General features: G+C 39.1%; 1 protein-coding gene across 2 annotated transcripts in view; it reads left to right on the top strand.

The window, feature by feature from the left end:
- Thsd7b (thrombospondin type 1 domain containing 7B) overlaps window positions 1-27,657 on the top strand; it is an 848,740-nt gene that overhangs the window by 579,457 nt on the left and 241,626 nt on the right. The window lies entirely within an intron of this gene.

The raw sequence follows: 27,657 nt of genomic DNA, 5'->3' as shown, positions 1-27,657 counted from the left end.
CTTACAGGTCTGCATAGATACTGATGTCTTAGTTGATTCCAGATCCAGTCAGGTTAGCAACCATAGTGGGTTACCAAATCTTCATGTCCAGTTTTGTCTAGATTGGAACATTATAGCCTCTTGTTTCCTTAGGAATTGGCCATAAAAACTAAACATCTCTCCGCCCATTGAATCTTCAAATCACAAGCTTTCTTTGGACCTGAGCAACAGGCTGCTCTGTCAGACTCCTACAGCAGAAAGTCTTTGAACCCCCAAAGCTATCTGTGTTGGTTGCTACAAAGTCATACAGAATCTCAGATGCAAAGCTATCAATGTGGGTTGCTACAGTGGAAGGTCATACAGAATCTGAGATGCAAAGCTGTGTTGGTTGCTACAGTGCTAGGTCATACAGAATCTCAGATGCTGGTGTCTATGTTGTTGGGTTCTCCTCCTCCAACACTGATTCTGTGCTTGCCTGTGAGAATGGTTTTGCTCGACAGGGCATCCACAAACATATATTTTAAAAGGGTTTTTCTCTTTGGAACTTGTCCTGTTGAGAAGCAACCAGAACCATATGAGGACGCCACATATTAATTCTTTGAATATACTTATATGCTTGGAAAAGTAGTCGAGCCACACTTCTGTGACAACTCAGTCCCATCTCTAGCTGCATGCATGTCTACAGGTGAGCCAGGCAAACCCAGAACTGCCCAGAACCCATACTTGCTTCAAGCCATCATTTTACGGTTACTTGTATGCAGTTATATATACCCAATACAGTGTCTGCATCTATTATTTCAAACTAAACTAATTCCAAATATCCTTCTGCCAAGGAAAGAGAAAAACACACATGTGCATATTTGCATTCTTGAACAGCACACATTGCTGTTTTTGTCTTGGAAGTATATTATGTATTCAAAGGAAATACATATTTTCAGATTATACTATTAAGAACTCATTAAAGGAATTATGTGTGTGATTAGCATCATCTCAGATTTTATAACTGTCTAAGAAAATATTTTGCTAAGTGTTGTTAAAAGTCAGTCTTAAGCTGGCCACACTAGTAGAAGCCCATGAACTGTGGGACTGGTGGCTATGGAGCCCCCATGGGAATGGACTAGGCCCTCTGGATACAGAAGATGGTTGATTGGCTTGAATTGTTTGGGAAGCACCCAGGCAGGAGGCTCGGGATCTGTCCTGATCTATGGGCAGGTTTCTGGAACCTGGTGCCTGTGGTGTGACACTTTGCACAGCCTTGGTGCAGTGGGAAGGGGCTTGGACCTGCCTAGGCTCAGTGTGCTGGGCTTTACCCACTCCCCATGGCAGACCTCAATTTTGGGGATGCGGAGATGTGGGGTGGCTTGGGAAAGAGGGCTGGGGGGTGGGTGGAGGGAGGAGGGGGAGTCTGTGGATAGCATGTGGAGTGAGTAGAAAATTTCTTAATAAAGAAAAATGAAGAAAAGTCAGTCTTAAGGCAAACATGAGCAAGAAAAAAAATGAATTAAAATTTACAATTAAATATCTTTTAATATACCTATGCTTCAAAATCATCAACTTGGTGGGCATGCTTTTAAATCTCACTCTTGTTGCTAGCTCTTGGATTTGGTGCAAAGTAATGGGTTCATTTGAGCTCCAGTCCCTTCATTTATGGATTGGAAACTACATTAACTCATTTATAGAGTTCTTGTGGTTGACACTGCATTCATAAAGCTTGTGCCAGATCCTAAACCCTTAATGCCTTGGTAGCTGTTTGCCATTATCATTACTGGTTCTGTGACCCTATGTCTGGAGGTTCTTCAAATAAAGCTACTGGCATGGATTGATGTTTGGGAAGGAATATTATAGAAGAATGGATAACTTAATTTCCTTTTCTCTTTGAAGAACGTTACATGACCAGTAGTTAGTTCTCTTTCCCATCAAGCTTCTCTCCCCACTTGTTAAGACACTTAACCAAAACAGGTGCAGGAGAAGAATGGTATGCAAGGTGTGGCCCCAGTTTCTAGTGACCATAACCCTGGGAAGAACAATAGCGAGTCACTCCTCAGGTCACACTGTCACGGTCTGTGTCACAGGGTAGAGGACCCTCTTGCCACCTGGTTCAAGTGAGCCCCTTCCGGTGTGCTGCTTATTCCTGCCACTTGTTTATATTTCCAAGCAAGCATGTCTCCACTTACTCTCTAGTGCCTTTGCCAGACACTTTCCCTTTCTTGTAGTGATGATTTTCCACCCTGCCTCTTTTTTGCTGAAGTGAACATCTGTGGCCTCAGGCCACAATCCCCAGGGCTGCTGCTTTCAAACACCTGAAAACATGGCAAGCCTCTTTGGCAGGGAGACCCTTCATTTCTGGTTTTTCCTCCCTAAGAGAAATTCAAAGATTCCCACTCAAATTTCCTCAGATGTATTCTCTGAAAACATCCCTTTTTTTTTTAATTGCTAGTCAAGGTTCTAATGAGAAACTTGTTTCTCATTCTCTTGTTTTATAAATTGATTCAAAACAGAGCTGACCTTTCAATCTCCTGTAATAGCAGCTGCAAAAGCACTTCTAGTTATGAGTAAGGGCTGATTTAATTTGAAGACAGTAGGTGATGTAGACGCAAACTTATTACAGCTACTCAAGAGTACAAGAAAAAAATGTTTATTTAAACCTGGATGTGAATATGCCAGACTCGTTTGGCAATGTGTCTTAAACAATACCAAGGCCATTGGTGAATTATGGGAAATGGCATCATTTTTTTTTTTTTTTTTTTTTTTTTTTGAGACAGGGTTTCTCTGTGTAGCTTTGGAGCCTGTCCTGGGACTCGCTCTGTAGCCCAGGCTGGCCTTGAACTCACAGAGTTCCACCTGGTTCTGCCTCCCGAGTGCTGGAATTAAGGGCATGAGCCACCACCGCCCAGTTGGGAGATGGCATGTTAGTCCCCCAGGCTTTCACTGTGGGCATTGGCTCTCCACTCAGTGACTGTACTGCAGCCCCAGTGACTTCCTTCTGTGTCTGGTGTCAGTTGTCACCACATGGAGACTGGAGCGAAGCCAGCTGGAAAGTGCTTAGGAGTCGGATGCCATGGCTTACACTTTGGATACCCTTCAGAGCAAAACACAGAGGCTCACATTTAGAAAGTACCTGGTGGGTGGCTGCCTCACTGAAGCTATACTGACTTTAGTCTTTGCATCACCCCACCCGGATGACTGACTTTCATCCATGGCTTCCCTGCTTGGTTGTAGACATGTGGGTTTGCAGGTGGACTGCATGCCGCTGTTTTCAAAAGTCTTACACTTTGGAATTTTGTATGTCTTGAAACACATATTTATCTTTTATAAACAAATCCACAGATGTCCATTATTTGTAAGACCTTTAATATGGCACATAAGGCTCTCTATGATGTTATATAGGCTTGCCTTTACAATCTTCTTCCACATAAACCTTGGATTTTAGTCCAAAGGGGGTTAATTGGCCATATATTCCCTCTCTTTAATTTGTCCTTCTTCCTTCCTAGTGTCTGACAAAAATCACATCTATCATTCCTATGCTGTGAAGGAGGTCTTGGAGGAGCGCCTCTGCCACCTCTGCTTGAGTGGGTTGTGCCGTAGGAGGAGAGTTGGCTTAGTTTGGCTCACAGTTTGGAGGGACACAGTGGGGAAGACAGAGGAGCAAGGTGTGAAGGGTGCTTGTCACGTTGCACCTACACTCAGTAAGCAGAGAGAGGATAGTAAGTGAGACTGGACTATGATTCTTCAAGCACGCCTCTAGTGACCTACTTCTTCTAGGGAGACTACCTCCTAAAGTTTCCAGAACCTGACACACCAGCTCCCTTCACTGAAGATTACATGTTCAGATGCATGAGGCTGCCATGCACATATAACATACAAACCACAGCAGATTTACTCACTCTATTAGAAGATGAAAACGGTGTTTTCATAACCATCATTCTTTCTCTGCTTTTCCCCATCTGATAACTTCTACTATTGTGTTTTCTTTCCCCAAATCCTTTAATTCTACCAGAAACTTAAATTAATTAATAAAGAACTATTTCAAGGAATAGAATATAAAGTCTCTGTTTGTGTGTTGGCTTTGATTCTTCTCCCTCTATTGGATACCCATTTTGGACCTATTCCACGTGGAAAGATATGTATAATGAGAGCTAAATAGCGTCCACTTTTCTTCTGTCTTGGCCTCTTCTCTTGGGACCCGTGCCTCAGGCTCCTATACTGGTGCCCAGGCTTCAGGTATGTCTGCTCCTGGTACACATGTTGCTGCTATCCATGCTTCAGGGATCTACATTCCTCATATCCACATTCAGGCACCTATACTTCAGACGCCCGTGCCTACCTCCTCTTGTACTCATGCTTCAGATACCATTGTTCCCTGATACCCAAACTCCTGGTACTCGTCCTCCTGATGCCCATATTCCTCATAGACATCTTCAGAAGATTTGATGCTTTCAGTGTTGGTGTGAACCAATGAACAAACCCATACCTCAAAGAGACTTTTCAAGAGACAATTCTCAGTGAAGAGACTTGGACTCTAGACCCAGTCTCTCCTCTCTCCTCTCTCCTCTCTCCTCTCTCTCTCTCTCTCTCCTCTCCTCTCCTCTCTCTCTCTCCTCTCCTCTCCTCTCCTCTCCTCCTCCTCCTCCTCCTCCTCTTCTTCTTCTTCTTCTTCTTCTTCTTCTTCTCTCTCTCTCTCTCTCTCTCTCTCTCTCTCTCTCTCTCTCTCTCTCTCTCTCTGCCTCAGCTTGAGCATATAACCTTTCACTGTAAATTTCTTCACCTACAAGAGAAGGGAGTTTATAGAAATCGGTTGTGGGAATGAAGTGGGTTATACAACTGTCTTATTGGGATGAGAGCAAGACAGTTGGAGTGATGTGGATAAGTAAAGTTGTAGCTGCCACTTTCCTCCATAATACATTTTTAATTCCCTGGGCAAAAACCAAAGCTTATTTAGAATCTAATTCAAACATCGCCAGGTTACAGAATAAGTCATCTGTCAGTTCACATTCAGCTCTTAAGTTTTATAACATGTATAAGCTATGTTAATTTTCTCTTATGCTATAACAAATGCACAGACTGTGGTTTAAGGGACGTCCCCTTATTTTCTCATAATTCTGGATGTTGGAAACCTAAGGCCAGGGTGCTGTGTTCCGATAAGAGCACTCTCGGTGTTGCAGGTTGATAGCTTCCCACTGTGTTCTTACATAGTTTGAATTAGAAAATGGAGGAGATGTGGGGTGATAGTGGTGGTGAGGATTTTATCAATGTCATCACTCCACCACCAAGACCTAATAAAACCTTAACTACCTCCCAAAGGCCCCATTTTTCAAATACCAACACACTGAGAAGTGGGGATTCAAAACACGGATTTGGGAAACATAAACATTCAGGCCATAACACAGTCCATTCAGTCTTCCCAAAAATGTCAAGAATAGTGGGTTTTATACTTAAGGATTTTAAAGAGCTCCAGGCCATTTTCCTTAATAAAGCTCATTGAAAAGAACAAAAACTTCCACATACCGGAGAGAGAAACACAAGAATGTCAGCTCACTGGGTTTTGGTATTATGGAAACTAAAAGTTACCAGCTTGCAGAATGAAGGATGAATGGACTTCAACTGTACAAAATAAAAACTATAAACTCAAATCTTCATATTTAAAAATGTTATAGAGTTTAATTCGGCATTTCTTAGTCACAGGCCAACTTATATTTGACTTTGGTCTTTTTATTTTTATTAACAAACAGTAAAATACCAATCGGGGCTTTACATACTTGAATTAAAGAGTTAATTCAAATATTTTGATTCACCCTAGCCTAATAACAACCTTGTCATCAAAAACAATAGTATTAACTAAGTTAATTCTGTTGTTTTCACTGCATCTTTTTATAAAGGTCATATGGTTTTACATGAACCCATTCATTTTATAGAAGGTCATCTTTCCATTATCCTATTCAAGTATACATTGACTCTAGACACATTTCACAGTGCCAATGTGTAAGATCATAACTTATAATCATAAAACCTAAAGAATTTCACTGCTAAAAATCAGGTGGGGTCGGAGCTTCCAAATTCGGAAAATTGCTTTCTAAAGAAAGAAGCTTTCATCTTGAGTCCTGAGGTAGAGCATTGCATGTTGAGAATCACCTTCGTGGTGATTCATTAATTCCTAGTTATGAATAATGCAGGTACGGATGATGACAGTGCCTTCATTATGCCAATTACATTTGGAATCCTGACCAAGAGAAGATTGCTATGATATAATTTTTTGAATCTTCAATCATATTTAAGCAAGGCTGCATAAGAACTCTACTAGGGATTTCTTGGACTTGTGTCTCCTTTTCATATCATCTGTTATGTGTTATCAAGGCTCAAAGTTCCCTGTAAACAGACTGCTAGGATACTGGGAAGCTAATAGTTCCTTAAATATACTAAAGCAAATAATATTTTTTTATCATTGTGGTACCCATTGGTTTGACATGACTTGGTACCTCTCTCCCCATTTCTGTTTCTGTTTTGGTTTTCTGTTTTTAATAACCCCAGGCAATTCTGTGCATTTGCATTCTAGTTCCCCACAAGGTTACTCAGTTTTGGAAGGAAGCAAATACCTCCTAGTTGCTAATGAGTTTATCTTGGCAGAGACTAAGATGAGATTCTTTTGGCCTGGGTGAGTGTGTGGCTGTCCGCCGTCTTTCATACTGCCTTCTGGCATTGCTTGCCTCCCTGGCATCAACTTGGAAGGCCAGACATACTCATACTTCCAGAATCCATGTCTTGGGATTGGAGTTTGTACTGGACTGTGTCTTTGTGCCTGATGAGAAATTAATGCTGCTGTCCTGGAAGCAAACAAAGAGGAATGTGGAGATGCCATCTGAGGTAACGCTTTTCTAAATCAATGATCTTCAGATGTTGATGGTCATGAACAAAGCAGAATCTCTCTAAGTAAGGAAAGTGAACCCAGGGCTGCTAAGTCACCAGCTTTTGTCCTCCACACAGCCCAGCTTCAGAAACTTTCTTTGGCAGGCCTTAGGTTTCTAGCTAGCTCATCCTTTATCATTCTAGCTAGCTCACCCATACATTTCATCTGCATCACTAAGACCTCTGTCATCAAAAGCTTTTTCTCAATGACCTGTTCTAATTTTTGAAGTATTAAAAATACATCTGCTCTCTGACCACCTTTCTTCTCAGCTGTCCATTTATATGGTTAAAAGCCAAGGACTGGGTTTTCTTCTCTACATTTTTGCTTTGTAAAGCTTAATAGAGCACTTGGCATGTAGTCAGACATAATCAATGAACTGAATGAATAAATTGCCCTGTAACGGGTATACAGCTGAAAGAGAAGAATACGTTTCATCTTGGTTTACAAAGATCAGAAATGAAGAGGTAAAATATTTGGAGAGATGAACCACAAACTTAGACTCAATTAGAGTGTCTTCAACAGAGGGGCCAGTCAGGAAGGTCTTTGTCCATAAAGAAATGTGTGGCATAGTTTATATTTAAAATAATAACGTCTAAGCTTTCATGAGAATAATTCAAAAAATTACATTTACCATTTTATCCAGTCCCTCATTCTTTTTAGTTTTACATATTATTCTATCACATGTGTGTATGACTACAACTTAAAGACTCAAATTCTGTAGTAAGACTTTTTTAAAAAATAAGTAGTTCTATCATTTTTATCTTTTGTCCTCATCTGTGTCAACTGCTTTCAATTATGTTAACTAATTGTCTTAGTTACTGTGTGGCTGCTATAACAAAATACCTTTACAGGAGGGAAGATTTACTGAGTCTCACCGTTTTGGAGCTTTCATGTTTATGATATACTCCCTTACTATAAAGTCTATGTTAAGGCAGTGTCGCAGAAGGGTGTGGTGGAGGGAAGCTGTTTGCATGACAGCAGCCAGGAAACAGCACAACAAGAAAGACAAAATGCACCCTGTAAAGGACACCTCCCTGACCCACTTCCTCCAAGCAGGTTTCACTTCTGACGGCCCTGTACCTGTGGGGTCAATATTGGATAGGCCATCAGGATCCAGTCACCACCAACTGGGCACCAGACCTTCAGCACCAGAACCTTTAGAGAGGACCCTGATTGTCAGGGTTCTTGAGAATCGGGGTTCTTGAAGGGTGTCAGAATTCATGTGACCTAGATCAAGTTCTCTCAAGTATGCCTTGGCCACTTCTGGTCCACAGAGCCTGACTTAAGTCTTACAGGAGACAAGGGAGGTCAATATGCTAATGTCCATCTTACTGGCAGCAGGGTTAGTATGGGCTTGGGGGGGGGGTTGGGAGGGGATGACGGTGGAAAGTAACTGCCAGGAGGTATTCTGGATATTTCATCTCATCCCAGTCTCTGTTGTATTCTATACTGCTTCCATAGAGTCAGTGATGTGGTTCAGGTTACTATCATATATTTTCTATCATGAGACTATGGCCTAAAGCAAGTTCCAGTCAAGGGTAAATCCATGTATTATTTCAGAAAATCTGGTTACAAGTTAGTTAAGTTTTAAATCATTAGACAATTTAAATTTAAACTAAAGCAAGATGTATGAATTATATATTCTTGCATTAGGGTTAGCTACATTCAGTGCTCAATGGTAAAAATGGGTTAGTTTCCTACTTTAAGTTCTTACAATTGGTAAGGCATTTGAAAACATGTTTTATTGTTAGCTCACTTTAGCAGGTAAGAGTTGCACACAAGAAATCAGAGGTCATTTATTTTTGATTTTGAAATGTCTATCACTTTAAGCAAATCCAATTACACATAACCAGAACATCGGTTGTTTACAATGAAAAATAAGTCCAAGGTTAAATACCATTATCCTAGATGGAAAGCCTGTCACCAGAAGGATTCCCTTTTGCATTAGAATAGATTCATTGTCCCATTGTTTGTTTTTTTCTCAGGAGTACATCTACATATTACAGAAAGAGTGTTCTTCTTCACTGAGACACATTTTGTGAGGCACTAAGCTGAATTACCAGTGCAGATATGCACTACGTAAGAACTACAGAGTGATGTGATCCTCTGAATCTACCATTACTCAGCCTTGTGTTACAGGATTTTATTAAGTTTGAGATTCTAGAACAAAATTGAAGTGTAATGAATGTGTTTTTCATAAAGATTGTAGCAAATGCACAGTTTCCAGAGGGACCACAGAGGATATGAAGATGAATAAACCTACTTCCAGCAGCATCTTGGCAGGGTCTAGGCAGGTAAAAAACAAAACAAAATGAAAACAAATACCTTCTTGACATGGCGTTGGCTTTGTACTAATAGACAATCTATTTTAATGATGGGGATAATGATTGGATGTAAAGCATGAGTACTCACAGTGAGGCACAAGAGGAATGTCTGTAGAGAAAGGCACATTGTTACCCAATAACAGAACAGTCTGCTAATGCACAGTGGGTAACTATGGTTGACAGCAATTAATTGAATATTTCAAAATAGCTAAGATGGTTTTGTTTTCCATACAAAGAAATGACAAATGTCTTCGGCAGTCTGTGTGCCAATTATTCTGACCTGATCCTTTAATAAAGGACATTGCAGACCTTTATTAAAGTGTGTATTAAGTGCACATCAGGATACATACAGATGGTACACTTCAGTGGGAAACAGGAAAATATTTAAACAGGAAAGTGAGATTCCTTAGAAGACTTTCTGAGTAGCCAGAATCCCCCCAAAAATGTAGCACTCTCTGAAGTGTGGTGAAAATATATGTGGATATTCTAGTAGTTTATTGTTCTCTGTAGCAATTTGGTAATTAATATCTGGGGTCTTTGCTTTTGTTTTTTAATATAGAACGCCAAATTATTCCTCAATTCATGTTTCACATCTCATTTGGTGCCTAGTCGCTGCTACTAGAATAATTATATGATCCAAAGTTTAGCTTTCTGATAAATGATACAGCATGTGTTCTGCAGAGAGCTTATATTATGGCACATACAGTTAGAGTTTCAGTTACAGACAAGCTTTTTAAGAGTCTTACCTTTCACTCTCTAAGTACATTTTAAATTATCTGTCATTATTTGCTGCAATGCTGTGGCACCACTCTTCCCAGCGACATTTTTATGAACTATAGCAGATGACAAAGCATATCATCTGTCAACCCCAAAGCAACTATTAAAACCTATCCAGCTCCTGCCCCCTTTTTTAAAATTTTCTCCTGACTGGGAAGTTGCTTGCATAACAGCTGTTTGCAGAGATACAGGTGAAAACTTACGTAAATACTGCCACATTCCTTTAAAAGTGGGATAAATCACCTTCTACATGCAGTGTGTGAATTAGCATATTTATTCTCTCAGACCCATCAAATATGCATTTTCCTCCTCGTACATGTACATAAAATAGGGGTTTGAGGAACATAAAGCATCTAGCACTCCAATAGTAAGAGGTAACAGTCTGTAGAATGGAGAGTGCCTGAGTTTTTTCACATAAAAAAAAAGAAATGTCAAAAATGTTCATATGATTTCAACTGAGGATTTCATTCACAATAAGGTACAAAATTTAAATGTGAGATGCATTTCTGAAGGAATCGGATGTCTTTTAATCGTGGTGAGAAAAATGACTTGGAAACACTAGAAAGCACCTCATCATTAGTTTACTTCTCTAATGAGGCTATGATTTAGAAAGAAGCTAAGAAAGAATAACTCACATTTATGAGAGAAGTTAGATTTTTACAACATGGTAAGAAATTTAAACAGCAAATAGATACCCTGTGCTTGGATATTATGAATATGTTCAGACGCAGTTGACTCATAACTATTTGTGTATCTGCTGACTTTCCCTACCCCTGGAAATGAGGAAATCTATTTAGATTATGAGCCTTAGAGAAATCTCTTAGGACAGAAATTCTGTTTACATGGGATCGTCACCTGACTGCCTCCTACCAGAGTTCCAGCTTGACTAATAACATACCAGAATCTGATAGATGCATTTTTTTTATAACTAAATGGAGGGAAAACTTTAAAAATTAAAATTTACAGGACATAATTCTGTAAACAAACTACATTATTCCAGGCATAATAGTACACGTGTTTCCCCAGCATTAAAAGGCAGACCCAGAATGAATGTTAGTTTGAGAAAAGACTAGGCTAACACAGATTGTTTCAAGCAATTCACACCCTGAACCAAAATCAAACAAAACAACAAAAACAGAATGGAAAAGAACTGCAAATCCCATCAAAGAAAAAAGAACAAGCCCCAAATAGTAATAAAGTATCAACTTTATGGTACATTATTTTTAAAGTTTTTAAATTATGTATGTACATGAGCATCTCTGTGTGGGTATATGCACTTGTCAATGTAGGTATCCAAGGTGTCCAGAAGAGGGTGGAGGATCCTACAGAGCTTGAGATCCGGGGAACTGTGGGCTGCTCAAGGTGGGTGCTGCAAACCTCTGCAAGAGCAGTACCTGTTTCTAAGTGCTGAGCAATCTCTCCAGCCTAGCCATTTATGAATTTTATATAAACATTTTTTTTGAGCATAACATTTGGGCATATAATTTCTTTACCACCTTCTAAATTCCTGTAATTCCCATGATCCCTAGAAATCTAAGATGGAATTGAGTGATTTTGTGGAATGGTATCTGGATTGTTTTCTAAAGTGACATTTATTTATTTAAGATTCTGAATTTTTAATAGCCTCCTTGTTGAAATGAAATCTACTTTTAAAATTTATTATTTGATACAGCTTTAGCATATCCTCAGAGTTGTGCCACCATGACTAAGATTGAATTCTACAATACTTTCATTTACCTTGTCCCCCTCAAAGAAACCCCAAACTCATTAGCAGTCATTTCCTGCTGAAGTACATTTAATGGGGAAAGTCACTGAGATCAATGCAGTTTACCTGAGGTGCCATAAAGCTGAGGACAGCGTCACCAACCTATTCAAAACTAAAAATTAGCGAGATTGGTTGCAATGATCTCCCCTCCCTCCCATCCTACTCACTGATGTGTCTTAATTTAGAATGATTGCTGGCAAACCTTTTTAACTGCGTGTGATTTACATGCATTTATAATGATCTTCTCAAATGCAGGCTTTAACATTCCTCTCCTGGAAGGATTCACAGAGGTGGCCTAATGGAAGGCATGGTTGAGGAAGATCTTTCAAAGTGGAATTTTCACAGCACACACTCTCCTTTCATCCAGCATGAATATCCATTTGATCTAGTTGGACAGAAGTTTAAGATATTTGTCTTGGGGGCTGGGAAAACAATTTGGTGGATAATGTCCTTGGTGTGCAAGTGTGAGGATTGAGTTCAAATCTCTGGAACCCATGTTAAAAGCCAGATGGGCCTTGTGACCTGCCAGTAATCACAACACTGTGAAGGTAAAGATAGGAGGATTCCCAGAGCAAGCTGGCTAGCCAGTCTAGCAGAAATGCTACCTTTTGCTTTATTCCCAGGAAGAGATCCTGCCTCAACATATAAAGTGGATACGCATTGACATTAACTCCAGGCTTCTGCACACATTTGCGCTCACATGTGAACATGCATACACACTATGTGTAAACCAAAAAGATACTTTTCTAGCATTCTTGCCAGTAAACTACAGTTTGAACTTACATGTTTATTTTGATGGTTTCTTTGCAGCTGATGAAGATTGGTGTGGTTCAAAGTCACTTCTTGCAAACACCACCTTTGAGCAACTGTTTAAAAAACGTTTTGCAATCTTAATGTTTTTCTTTAGATTTTCTTTGTATTTTGTTTATGAATATTTTGCCTACATGCATATCTGCGTCCCATGTGCATGTAGTGTCTGAAGTGACTAGAAGATGGCATCTGATCCTCTGAAACTGGAGTTACAGGTGGTTGTGAGACCCCCATGTAGGTGCTAGGACTAAACTCAGGTTCTCCAGAAAAGCAACAAATGCCCTTAACCACCAAGCCAACTCTTTGGCCCCTCAGGTTACATTTTATCTTAATTTTTTTCTCCTCTCCTTGGACTTAGGATTCTCTGGTTATTCGTTCCCATCCTATCTCTTTCCCCAGATGGAAGCTTCTGATTTTCTGCATTGACCAAGGTTACCTTGCATCATCTGTCATCTATAATCCCCAATTTACCCCACACCCCCAAAGCCCAGAGCTGGTCCTGGTGTCCTTTCTCCCACTGTGACTGGATAACTTGACCCAAATTCCAACATCCCATCTGGAATGGTCCTCATCAGATCAGCAGCTAGTATTCCACCTCATCTTCCTTTCTCCTCTGGGAACCACACATGTGTTCATGCTTCTTTATATCATATTTATGAATTGTTTGTCATTTTATTTTATTCTTTCTCTTGGAGTGTTTATTTTCATCAGGAGTTTGTAGTGAGGGTTCAAATAGCTTGAAGCCAAGAACCCTGGCTGTGCACATTTCTTTAGTTAGCAGGGAACATTGAGGGCTCCAGGGCTCAGCAAATGCTTGGGAATAACGCAAAAGAGCATTTTTTTAAAAACTGCATATTTTCTGATCTTGTATTAGAACCTAAATAAAATGCTTCTAGGTTACCTAGGGACTAAGTGTGTATTAGAAGCTTAACAGGAATTCTTTATTTATTTGAAAATTTTTCTATTCTGAGAGGGCAACAATAATTGGGGAATATATTTCCAACATGCAAAATGAGTTGTATCTTTCCATAAGCAAGCTTATAATTGGGCTCCTGCAGCCACACAGCTCCACATATGGTACTTAGGAGTCAATTAAAACACCCTAACAAGCAATTACAGGTTTATTGTTTAATTCAATTTCCACAACTCACGCTGCTCCCACTCAAAAGTTGCATGTATGTCAGTCAGCATGTAATCACAAGCCTATGCTTTCCTCAAACACTGGTTTTGCAGAACAAAGTCCCCAGATACTGTGCTTCCCACCAGGCTCTGCACAGAGAACGATTAACTACAAGAGGGAAAGCACATAGGGTATGCCTGGAACTGGCTTTAACTTCCACATTGATTGATTTGGAGAAGTAGCAAGTAAAAACGTCTTTGCTGCTGCTACTGATTGTCACAGCAAAGGAATTGTTGGACATCTTGTGAATGGACTAAATTAGAGAGGGGTCAGTTTCCCCCCACTCCTCACATGCGCTCAGATGATTTCTATCCAAAGGAGATTGTCTGGGCATCATTGTGAATGGAAAGCTGGCTTGGGAAGGTGTCTTAGTCAGTGTTCTGTTGCTGTGAAAATACACCATGACCAAAATGCAGGTTTGGGAGGAAAGGGTTTATTTGGCTTACACTTCCATATTCCTGTTTATCACTGGAGGAAGTTAGGACAGGAACTCACATGGGGAAAGATCCTGGAGGCAGGAGCTGATGCAGAGGCCATGAAGGAATGCTACTTACTAGCTTGCTTCCCCTTGGCTTGTTCAGCCTGCTTTCTTATAGAACCCAGGACAACCAGCCCAGGGATGGCATCACCCACCATGGGCGGGGCCCTCTCCCATTGGTCACTAATTAAGAAAATGCCTTACAGCTGGATCTCATTCAGATACAATGCCATACAAAGGCATTTCCTCAACTGATGACTCTAGCTTGTGTCAAGTTGACACACAAAACTAGCTAGTCCAAAAGGCCAGAAAGTCACCTGTGCTGTAGAAATGGTGCTAGATGGACACTCTTCCTACTTCTTCTGTCTTGCCACAGCTCTGGCCATCTGAGTAAAGGTCTAGTTTCTAGACTCTCAAACCTGTAAGTGGTGACTCCTTTGGGATCACATAGCAGGTATTTACATTATGATTCACAGCAGTAGCAAAATTACAGTTATGAAGTAGCAACAAAAATAAGTTTATGGTTGGGTTTAACTGTGTAAAGGGTTGCAGTATTAGGAAGGTTGAGAAGAATCTTTAGGCTTCCTCGTAGCCTAAGTATTCCGGCAGAGATGAGCAAGGAAGGCCTTTAGCCAAAAGATGTTTGCAGCCATATCAATGTGCCTCCTTACCCTGGCCAGAGGATGAATCTTGGGCATGAGAGAGAGTGGTCCAAAGCTTCTGTCATTACTGGAGGTGGAGAGCTAAGAGTATGTCTCCAGCGAAAAGTTAAACAACACTTTTCTTAGCACTGACAGCCTTATTGCCAAGGATACAGGGCTTTCAATTTCTCCCAGCTACTCTTCCTACATTCTCAATCCTAATACTCTGCTGAAGAGACTTCCTCTCATTTAAAAACCTGCAATTGAGCCATGAGACTTGGATAAGGGAAAGTGGATTTGCATTTTTCATAATTCAAATAATTGCATTTGTCATTGGAATGTGCTTTTGTTTGATGCAGATGTACATGCTTAATTATGATTCATCTATAGTAAGAAATAAGTCAGTTTGTTTCCCTGAAGGAGATCCCAGCTGCATATATGGATATAGCTTTATGGGTAGGCTAGGTAGAATAAAGCAATCTGAATTACTATACAAAAACAAGTATTGTAAGAGCAGGAAATATGGAAAGTCACATTAAACCTGAGTGCCAAGTCTGGTTTTTATTCAACCATTGGAAGTAGGTGATGTTGACTTCATTCTTATTTTTTTTTCTTTTGTTTTGTTTTGGTTTTGGTTTTTTGAGACAGGGTTTCTCTGTGTAGCCTTGTGCCTTTCCTGGAACTCACTCTGTAGTCCAGGCTGGTCTTGAACTCACAGAGATCCGCCTGCTTCTTCCTCCCGAGTGCCGGGATTAAAGGTCATTCTCATTTTTATGGATAAGGTAATACTCATTATGGTAGACTGAATATTGGCCCTCATGATATCTAAATCATAATCCTGAGAATATGTTAACCACCATGGTAAAAGATATTTTATAGACTTGGATGTGTTAAAACTACTAATCTGAGATCCTGTGGGTTTTCCCTACAGCTTTTCATCACAGTAATTCTTAGGAGAGGGTTGTGGAAGGTGACATGTTGTGGGATATTTGTACAGTGTCAAAATGTATTGCTGCGATTAGTGCAACAAAAAGCTGAATGGCCAATAGGTAAGTAGAAGGACAGAGAGGACTCTGGGAAGAAGAAAAGTGGACATGCCAGGAAACGTGGAACAGGCAGGACATGCAAGAGAAGAAATAACAGCCATGAGTCTTGTGATAACACATAGATTAATATAAATGGGTTAATTTAAGTTATAAGAACTAATTAGAAATAAGCCTAAATTATAGGCCGAGCTTTCATAATTAATAAGTCTCCATGTCATTATTTTGGAGCTGGAGAGACAGAAAAAGACTAGCTACAGTGATATTGTAATGGAGCCCCAGGGCAGATGGGAAGAGAAGTGAAGATATTTTTGGAAGTGAAGTCAGAGTAAGGGACTGTGAGTAGGAATGGAGGTAGCCTCTGGAAATTGAGAAAGACAAGGCCACGAACTCTCTAGCAGAGCTTGCTAGATGAACCTGACCTGCTGCCATTTTGGCTGAAGGCAAATTTTAGAGTTTTAATTGTGAGAACTCTCATAGAATGAATTTCTCTTCACCCACTCACTTAATTGGCCATTTATTACATCAGTAACAATCAACTAACACACCCTGGACAAGAGCAGGATCAGAAACATCATAGAAACGTTCCTCTTACTAAAGGACCAGGGTCTTTGGCTGCCCCGTCATTATGGTCAACTATCTGTTCAGGTAGGAGGACAGACCTGACTTTGTATATATTTTTAAATTTTAAGTTATAGCTTTTAGCTCTTTGAGATCACAAACAATTCTTGTGTTCTAAATTCTTTCCTCAAGGTAACAACAACTTGGCATTGCTACCTCATACATCGGACTGAATGTGCAATGCCAACGTTGTTGGTGATCGGTCTACAGAAAGCAGCAGTGAGAATAGAAAGCCAGCTCGCTTGACACTTTTTTCTCCTTGTAGGCACCATGTGTTCTGGCCCCCTGAACACATCCTATTTACCATTCATACATAGTTCCTTTCTGGACCCTTCTGACTACTCAATGCCTGAGGCTCTGCTGCTGTGCTCTTGGAGAGGCTGAGCATTGTGGATTTTTATTTTCATGCTTCTTACATCTGCGCAATTGGAGCACATGTACAGAAAATGGGTCAAGAAAGTTTGCTTGCTGAGCTATTGCGACCCACTTGTAGAGCTCCTGCATGTGAGTGCAGGGAGTTCTAATCCTCATCCGAGGCCACCCACTTTTGTAGGACAGCAATGCTTGTAGACTCAGTCCTGGGGACCATGACCTCTTGAAAGAAATTCATTCTCGCCTTTTCTTTCCATGATTAGGGCTGAACTCTGGTCAGAAGCAACTTTACAAGAGTAATTTGGATGTCCTTGGTGAAGGTGATGAGCTGGGACAGATCTGAAGGATCAGGCTCCATCCTTATTTTGTCTCCGGGCAGAACATTATCATTTCTTGTCATAAGGCCACTAACCCTTGTCCTCATCACAGCATAATTGAAAAGAGGAGAAACTTATCACAGCGTGCCTGGATAGCAAAGATTAGAGGTGAAAGGGGGCAGGACCAGCCATTTAGTAACAGCCAAAAAATCTGCGATTTCAGTTATCAGTTCATCCTCCATTTTAAAGACTCAAATACTCACAGAATTCATGTCAGTTTTTTCTTGTTTCTGTTCCTGAACTCACGAATGTTTTATGCTCTATGACCTCTTCTAGTAATTAATAACACTCATGCCCCCTCTAGTCTCCCCATGTATTACTTACTTGAATAGACACTAGAATAGGCAGATATAGATATTAAGGTTTGGGGAGAATTTCAGGTCCCCCTGCCACAACCAGTCTAAGATACCTGATTTTTTATTTATTTAATTTTAATTGTTTAATTTATTTATTCTTTATTTCTGTCAAAGAAATCTCATAGTCCCTGCAGCCACTCAAAGCTATCTGCCCAGAGCTTAAGAAAGCTGAATTTAAAGTAATGCCTAATGACGAGATCCTTCTGAAACTGTTTTCAATATCTAGGAGTGTGACCATCTCCAGTGAAGCCAGCAGTCTTACAAGTATAATAAATGAAAATGTAATGAGGGGTTGAATTACCACTTCCCTTAGAGATCAGTCCAGTTGGAAATACATGGCAGGAAAGGTGGAAGAGAACCCGTCTCTTTACCCCAGTGGAAATCATTTCCTACCAGTACAGGAAAGTGCTTGGGAGGCTGGAAAGCACCGAAAGAGACATTTTCCCCTGGATTGTGGCCTGCAAGTAATTTGTCGTGATCTGAAGAATTCAGGTCTTAGAATTCAACTAAGATGAAGTCCAAGTAACTCTCTCAGAGATAAATCCTCAGCCATGGCTTAATGTTCTTGTGTGCCCCATTATATATTCTATTCATTCAACACCTAAGTCCACACTTGTAACCTCAACCAAAGCTTTCCCTGGGTTATTACCATTATGGAAAGGACAATGTTCTCCTATTATCTATCTTCTTCCCTGTAGCTGTTATTTCCATGGCCTAGTAGAAGAAATAAAGTGTATCTATCATTATGCATATGTGTATGTGTATGTATACATATCTGGATCTTCCTGTGCATACATGATGCCTTTGTTAGCATTCTGATCTCATCATGCTTCTCTCTCTCTCTCTCTCTCTCTCTCTCTCTCTCTCTCTCTCTCTCTCTCTCTCTTTCTGTTTCTTTCTCTGTTTCTCTCTCTCTCTCTCTCTCTCTCTCTCTGTGTGTGTGTGTGTGTGTATGTGTGTGTGTGTGTGTGTATGTATGTGTTCACCTCAGTGTGTGAGCAACTGGATAGATTGAGTTAAACAATCCTGTGGGTAAGAAGTTGTAGGTAGTTATGCACAATCAAAGTTTATAAGCAAGATATAGTATCTCAACCACGCTGCATAGGAGGAAAATGACTTTTAACGGGTTTACTTCTGGTCCTCAGACATTACTATTTTTTGCATCTTAAATTCACTGCTCTTTCCATCAGTAATAAAGCCCAAATTGTTATCATGATTGGAAGACCTTTGCCATATGAGTTAAAGTCTTACTAATATTCAAATCCTCCTTAATTTAGCATTAGCAGAGAAGAGCCTAGTAGCTTTAATAGTGGACATGACTACCCTGTATGTGTAAGATGACCAACACTTTTATATACAGTCTTCACTTTCTCCATCTTCACTTCACTTCCTTCCTCAGTGTTCTTGAAGATCTTGAATCTTAGCATTTCCAGGAAGAGTTCCCATCAGGCCTTGGATTTAAGTTTCTACCTTTCCTTGGGATTGGGATTTTTTGCTATAGCGTACAAGCCTCATTCCTATAGATACTAAGTAGAGCACACAGCTTTACTCTTAATACACACTATCCTCCAGAGGCCCTGCTGCCTTTAGATGAGGCTACTGAACTCTGCGTTGTAGTCAAAGACTCCAATCACACTTAGGACTGAAGTGGGTCAATGAGATTTGGCAGGTCCTTCTTGAGCCAAGAACTGGAGAGAGTGAACTCTTACCTGCCTCTTAATTCTGTTGAAGTAGTTATTTGAATGATAATACAGTGTTCTAATCCTGGGCTCATATAATTAATGTAACATGTGCTTGGCTTTGTGTTAAGCAATTCACCTCAGTGAATTTATCAGTAGATTTATACCATTTAATAATGGCAATAATCATCCTATTTTCTTGAATAATTTGAGTCTGAAGAGCAGTACATACACTGCTGAGTCCATTGTAAAGAGTGTGTGGTCACCCTTAGTTCTGTTTGACACTCAAGTCTGTGGTTTCATAAGTAGACTCTTGCTTCTGATTTGCTGTCTGACTTAAGGAGACCACACACTCTTAATGGCAGTCACAGAGCCATATCATTGGTTACATGCAAGGAATATAGTTTAAGAATATCTTTTGCCTGTGGGTGGTACAGTGAAAAGGGTATGGAATTAGCTAATGCCTCTGGCTTCTGGGTCTCTCCATTCATTCTAGTGTTTTCTCTCTGCATTTCCCCAGACTTCGTTTCCTGTGATTATTTTCAAGGGCCATAACCTGCTTACCCTGTATTTTATTTAGCACTTTCCTACCCTACAGGGTAATCCAATGAACATTCAATAAGTTCTTATCAATACAATTATTTATAATAGAGCATTTCTGTAAAGGCAATTGTCACTTGTTCATGTTTTCATTTCCAATGATATTTTCACACTTGACATTAAAAATTTTGAAATAAATGTGAAAACCATAATTCCTAGTCAAAACTGATAAATGCATAGCCTGTGGTTTTCCAGTTGCTGCTCACATTGGGTTTCTATACCAAAAATACGGACCTCAAGGGCTGTGGGTGTTATCAAGTTTCCTGCTTCAACAGTACACATTCTGTGAGCCCTAGAGACCTTGGATAACTATACTGGATTACACTACCACACTGTCTTACAGTTAGGAATGATATACCTCTGATCTGCTCAACAAAGTCCTGTTAATGCTATGCATGAGGTCACACCATCTATGGTCTATTAGTTGATTAGTGATGACTGTCAATAACTGTAGCATGTGAATCAATGGCAGTTGAAGCAAGATGTTCACCTGCTTTACCTTTCAGATAGTGAGGGCAGCTAGGTGACAAACAGGGCATGGGGACCAGTGAATCATGAATCTAATTAGTCTTATCAATAAAAACTAGGAGTCAAATATCAGGGTAATAACTTGGAAGATCAGAGAGGATCAGCCACCAGTGACTTTTTACCTCTCCAGATCCTCCCACTGAAAAGGCCCAGATCTTGTCCCCACCCCACCTTGTCACTTCCACTTTCTGCTTCCCTAATGCTGGGATTAAAGGTGTGAGCCTCTCCCAACTACTGGAATTTAAAGGTGTGAGCCTCCCAGCTACTGGGATTAAAGGTGTGAGCCTACCAAGTGCTGGGTTTAAAGGTGTGAGCCTCCCAAGTGCTGGGTTTAAAGGCATGAGCCACCACCATCTGGCCTCTATGACTAAATAGTGACTAGCTCCACCCTCTGATCTCCAGGCAAGCTTTATTCATCAGAACACAAACAAAATATCGCACAACAGAACAGCGTGTGTGTGTGTGTGTGTGTGTGTGTGTGTGTGTGTGTACACGTGTATATGTGTTGCATGCACATTTGCTTGCTTATATTCAAAAGACATTTAAAGTATAATCATGATAGAATGTATTGAGCCTATAGTATATGTAAGACATCATTTAGAATTCACCACTCTATTTTCATGGAAGGTCTTGTACATATTTTAAAGGTGATAAGACTAAAGTAAGAACAGTGAAATAACAGACCTAAGTCCTCTGAGTTTGCAGTTGATATCTGTACCTTTGCCATTTGGTGACATGGAGAATTCAATCAGATGCTATAGATTATCTTTCTTACCACCTTCTTCTTACTTTTTTTGAGAATTACATACATGAATATAACGTATTTTCATCTTACCCACCTATTCCTCCCCTTCTCACCTCCCCTTGTGTCCCCTAACATCAACCTTTCAAATTTATACACATATATGTGTACTTATGTGTCTGCATGTACACACAGGCACATGTGTGCGCGCGCGCGCACACACACACACACACACACACACACACACACACACACATCCTGATAAGTCAAGTTAATATTGCCACTGCATACTTGGTTGTGGGGCTGACTTCTTCATCATGACCTTATCAGGGTACTTATCCTTGAAGAAAACTCACTCTCCTTACATCAATCAGCAGCTCTATAAGTAAGGGTGAGACTTTGTGTGTCTTTGCCCATCTATGCTGGAACATTGGCTGGTGTGATGCTGTGTAGGTAATAATTTTCTTAGAAGATTGGGGGTGTAGCCTCCATGTCAATTCCAAAAGACAATATTTTTTAGCAATCTTCCTAATTGTCTCTTAGGATCTTCCCAGCCTTGGGTGTAAGGGCTATGTTACAGATGTCCCCTTTGGGGATGGGCAGTCCACATCTCATTCTCTATATCTAGGCCACTTATGGTTCTCTGCGATAGATTCATTCTGTTGTAAAAAGAATGCTGTTAGGTTGAGGGGTGAAAGCTATACTTAGCTGTGAGTGTAAAGATAACAGTTTCAGAGGAAGTTGGATACTTATCAGTTTAGCAAAATGGTAGCATTATTTCTCCTCCAGTGTCTATGATCTCTTCCACCATGCATGGGTTCTTGGTTTTCTTACTTCCTTATTCATTCCTTTACGATTTTGTAATAGTTTAGTATAGACTTTGCAAATTCAGTGCATTCCAATTTAGATGGTTTGTAAAATATCAAAGTATCAGTAAGTTTTTATTTGTTATAGCGTCCCAATTCTAAACTTATTCATGAGAAATTACAGAAAAGGAATAAAGTATTTTCTTGTCGTTGACAAAATTCTCATTGATATACATCAGGGATTATATTTCAGATGCTGGTGCTTTTTATAATTATTTAAATTTCTTGTCTTGTTATTCAGCGTATTGTCATCTTGGAAAAAAATTAACTTGGCAGGACATAGTTCTCTAAATTGACTCAAAATTGGTTATCTAAATGTGCAATTCAAATAACATTTGTTTGTGCCCTACATTAGATAATGTATTTTGCTATATTTGTCATTGACTGTGATATTCCCAACAAAGAAGATGCAGGTGATGTTGGCTTGATGTGCAATGAATTTTTTTTTTACCAAGATGTGGATAAAAAACAAAACGAAAAATAATTGAAATGAATGAATAGCTCCACCTGCTTCAGAGCAGATGTACAAATGGGAAGTATTGTGTGTTTCCATTGTCATATGGACTAGTTTCTTGGCCTTAGAGCATTAAATGGTTTTGGATTGCACCAGCTCTAAAAAGGATTTGTAGTATTCACATAAACTTGCTCTCTCTTGAGCCCCAAATAAAGTAAGAAATTTAGAATACAATAAGAATAGGACACTGAAAGGGGCATGAATTTATACTCTCCCTGCATTACAGATGTTTATAGTGTTCTTACTTGCATTGATCCTGCATTTAGGGATCATTGCACTTTATCACATAGCATCTATTAATGAATTGTAATAAAAGTGCCCCAACTGTGATTTTTTAACAGTATGGCAAATATACTTTAAAATATATTGTAATAAACCACAAAATTAAAAAGTAATGGGTAAAATTCTAGACATATAGCACATAACAAATTAAACCAGGATAATATAAACAGCTTAACAAACAAATCTCTTAAATACAAGAAAATTGAAGCAACAGAAAAAAAAGTCTCCCTGCTTAAAAAAAAAAAAAAAAAAAAAAAAAAAAAAAAAAAAAAAAAAAAAAAAAACTATACAAGGCCAGATGGACTTATTGTGATTCCCACCAGATTTTCAAAGAAGGACTACCACCTGTGCACCTCAAACTAATCCATAATTAGAAAAAGAAAGAAAGCAACCAAGCTATTTTCATGAAGCCAGTATTGCCCCAGTTCCAAAATCAGAGAACATAACAAAAAAGAAAATTATAGAACATTTCCCATGATAATGGTAGATGCAAAAGGTCTAAATGAAATACTGGCAAACTAAATTCAAGAACACATCAAAATATCATTCATTATGAGCAAGTTGATTTCTTCCCAAGTGTGCAAGATTGGTTCAACACATGCAAATCAATAACTATTTTTCAGCATATAAGTAGACTTAAGGGCAGAAATTACACAATCATCTCAATATATGCAAGGAAAAGGCTTCTGCAAAAAAAAAAAAAAAATCCAGTATCCCTTCACAACAAGTGCCCTGAAATGATGAAAAATAGAAGGAACACATCACAATAAGGTAAAGGCTATATATGAGAAATGTAAAGCCAATGACATGGTAAATGGGAAGGGACTGAAAGCATTTCTACCAGAATCGTAATAGGAAAAGGGTGTCCACTCCTCCACCTTATTAAATAGTTCGTGCTTGAAATCTTAACTAGAGCAATAATGTACAAGAGAGAAATTAAAAGGATGTGACTAGGAAAGGAAAATGTCAAAATATTTTTTTATTTCAAATGACATGATCCTACATAGAAAAGACCCTAAAGACTCCATGTGAAAACTCTTACAGCTGATAAACACTCAGAGAAACTTGACAAGTTATAAAGTCAACAGTAAAAATCAGTTGCCCCCACCCCCGACCCCGTATGCCGATGATAAACATGCTTTAGTACAAGAACAGGAAGACAACCTCAGTCATCACAGCCCTAGGAAACACCTAAATGAACTAATAAAACACCTAAAAATGAAGTTAACATAGAGAGATGAAAGACCTTCCCAGTGAAAAAATTAAAACCGTGAAGGAAGAGAACCTCTTCAAGAGATTTTGTGAGGAGACCGAATAGCCAGACATGGAAGAATGAAATTAGATTTCTGTCTCACACCTCTATACAAACCAACTCCCACTGGATCGAAGGCCTTCAGATCGGATCTAAAATTCTGAAATCGTTAGGGAGGACAACTCAAGAAATCATTTCAAGATACAGGAATAGGTCCCAGCTTCTTGAACGTGACTCTAGTTACTTGTGAAGTCGTGCCCACACCTGATCATTTGAGTCTGTGAAGTTGAAAAGCTCCTGCACAGAAAAGGAAGGAGTGAAGCAAAAGCCCACTGGATGGGAGAAAGCTTCTGACAGACAATTAACACCTAGAATGTACAAAGAATTTAAAAACTAAATATTGGGAATCAATCACGCTACCCAATTAAGGGGGCTGAGGAGATGACTCGGTGGTTAAGAGCACTTGTTGCTCTTGCTGAAGTTCCAGGTTCAGTTCCCGTAACACACATGGTGATCTGCAACCATCCATAACTCCATTTCTAGAGAATCTGATAACCTCTTGTGAACTCTGTGAGATCCAGTCATAAGACACACATACAACCATGCAGGAAAAAACACTCAAAATAGAATAAATAAGCTCAAGAAATAAACTGATAGTACTGAAAAGATAAAATACAACACCCAATAAACATGAAAAAACTTCAACATCACTACCCATCAGAGAAATCTCACCCTAGTCAGAACAGCTATCATAAGACAAGCAGAACATACATCTGTCTAGTTGAACTGCCACTATTTGTTGAAGATGCTGTCTTCTCCAGTGTGTAGTTTGGCTTCTATGTTAAAAATAAAGAGTTCATGGGCATGCAGAATTATGTTTTAATCCTATTACACTTGTCAGTGTGTCTTGTTTATGACAATTCCCTGCTGTTTTTATGACTATAACTCTGTAATATAACTTGAAATTGGAGATGATGACACTTTTAGTAGCTCTTGTTGAAGATTACATTTTCAATTCTATGAATTATTGTGTAGGAATTTGAGGGGAAATCATATTGAATCTGTAGGTTGATTTTTGTTGGGTGGCCATTTTCACAATATTGATACTACTGATTTAGGAAAGCTATGCCCTTGAAATCTCAACAGTATTGCTAAACAATACCAGTTGACCAGTTGATCAGTTGGCATGCCAATTTAAAGGAGGGATTTTAAGAAGTCCCCACTCCTAAATCAAGAGCTACAAGCAATTAATTGATACTGAGGGGAGGAGATCTGTTTATTCCAGAGATGAGATCCCCAATAAGTAAATTATACAATCTCAAGTGGTCAGCCCAAACACATGTACCAATGAGAAACACTAAATAGATTCAATAGGTTGTGTGCATGCATGTGTGTGTGTGTGTGTGTGTGTGTGTGTATGTGTGTTATATAACAACATTAAAGAAGAAAAAGTCATGAATTTCAGAGGGAGAGGAGTGAGACATGGGATAAGTTGGAAAGGAATGAAAGAGGTGAAAATGATATAAATATGATATTGATGTATAAAAGTCTTAAAAAATAAAAATTTAAATGAAAAAGATGATGTGTTATATATGCACAAAAGAATTTTATGTATTTTGTCATAAAGAACCAACTTATCCAATCTACAGGAAAATTTACCCAACTTCAGATTATCATTTTAACCAAATTACATCAAATTCAAAAAGACAAATGTGATGTGTGTTTTCTACTATTGATGGATCCTATATTTTATAAAATACATAAAATTATATATATAAACATGTATGGCATAAAAATAGAAGTGTAATTGTCTAAGGGAATGAGGGCACTAACGAGGGATAGGAAGGGAATGGAGAATGGAAGAAAGGGGGGAGGAAAAGAGAGGGGAGAAAGAAAGGGAGGAGGGAAACTAATTGTATGGTTCAGTGTCAAAATACATTTTATACTAATATGAACACGTTCAAATGAAGCCTAGGACTCTATGCAACAAATACATATCAATAAATGTATTTATAAAGATTGCTCCGAAATATAACATACAAAACCAAAAGATAACAAACATTTACAGTGCTGGAAACTGGGGACAGAGGAAAAGGAATTCTTGTACACTGGAGATGGGAATGTACACATTCAGTCCTCATAAGAAACCATATGGATGTTCTTAAGTAACAAAATTGTCCTCTAGGCTAGGGGTCACATATCAGATATCCTGCATAGCAGATATTTACATTACAATTCATAACAGAGCAAAATTACTGTTATGAAGTAGCCATGAAAATAATTTTATGGTTGGGGGTCGCACCGACATGAGGAACTGTATTAGAGGGTCATGGCATTAGGAAGGTTGAGAACCACTGCTCTAAACAGTATCTCTAGTTATACAAAGGAAATGAAATCATCACCATATAAGGTTTAAAAAATATTAAATTAACTCACAAAGCAGATACTCTGTCCAATAGCTAAGTGTGGGTAGTGGTGAATGGTGGGTCAGAATCATATGGAGGACTTAGAGAGAAACGTGTTCCCAGCTATGTTGCCAGAGATGCTGACACTAGTGTGTATACTAGCACAGAACCATGGAAACAAATTGTTCAAAAGTAGCCTGTCTGGGGACATTTCAGATGGTAACAACCTGAAGTGGTATGTGTTAATAGTAGATAATGGGTAGACAGGCCAGGGAAGTCGCTATACAGCTTACAATCAGGCACCTACAAGAAAAAATTTTCCAGTCTAAATTTCCAATAGTGCTGAGACTGAGAAGTTTTTATCTAAAGAGAGTTGCTATCTACCCTATATGTCTTGCAGAGTTCATAATTAATCAAGTGAGTCAAAGTGTCAAGTGTTCTTAATCAAGGATTTTAAACATTAGTCCAAAGCATCAAAGACAATTTCACAAATATTCTACCTCATAGTTGTTAGTAATAATATGTCTAGACACATTTCTAAAGAAAAAGGTTGTGGGAGAAATTTTGAGAAGCTGCTTGAAACGGATGTGATGTTTGTCACGGGAATCATCTGGTTAGATTATGACTATTCTGGAGAAATGATTTAAAAAGCTAACTGATGCTTAAATATTAATAAAAGGAAAAAAGCTTATTTAGAGTTAGCAGAAATTCCTCCTTAAGTACCGTGATGTCAACAGAGCTTCTCCCATACCTTAGCTGTCATCCCACCATCCAAACAAAAGAAAGCCAGCCCAACAAATGTCCACACGACTTTTTAACAATGCGTTTGTCCTTTTTCACCCTCATCTCAGCTCGTTTCACAGACACACTTCCCTACTTTTATTCCATCTCTAGGGATCAAATGCTCCTAAGGAGGAAGTACAATAAATTACTGGAAGTTATTTTGGTTCCTGTCAATGCAAGGTTTGGATTAATAATGAAACCAATTAAATCCTCAAATACCTCCGATGGCAACAATAAAAATTTAATTTCCAGGGAGCAGTGAGGTTAGCTATGTTGAACACCATATGCAATCACATATTTTCAAGCACTGGGGACTTCTACTGTTTTGTCAAAGAAAAAGTACCTCACTGGTTTGATCCAAGTGATAACAATAGAATGTGTG

This window comes from Peromyscus leucopus, chromosome 15 (genome assembly GCF_004664715.2).
Source record: "Peromyscus leucopus breed LL Stock chromosome 15, UCI_PerLeu_2.1, whole genome shotgun sequence".
NCBI lineage: Eukaryota > Metazoa > Chordata > Mammalia > Rodentia > Cricetidae > Peromyscus > Peromyscus leucopus.
Note: the sequence above shows the minus strand (reverse complement) of the source record. Positions and strands in the feature narration are given on the sequence as shown.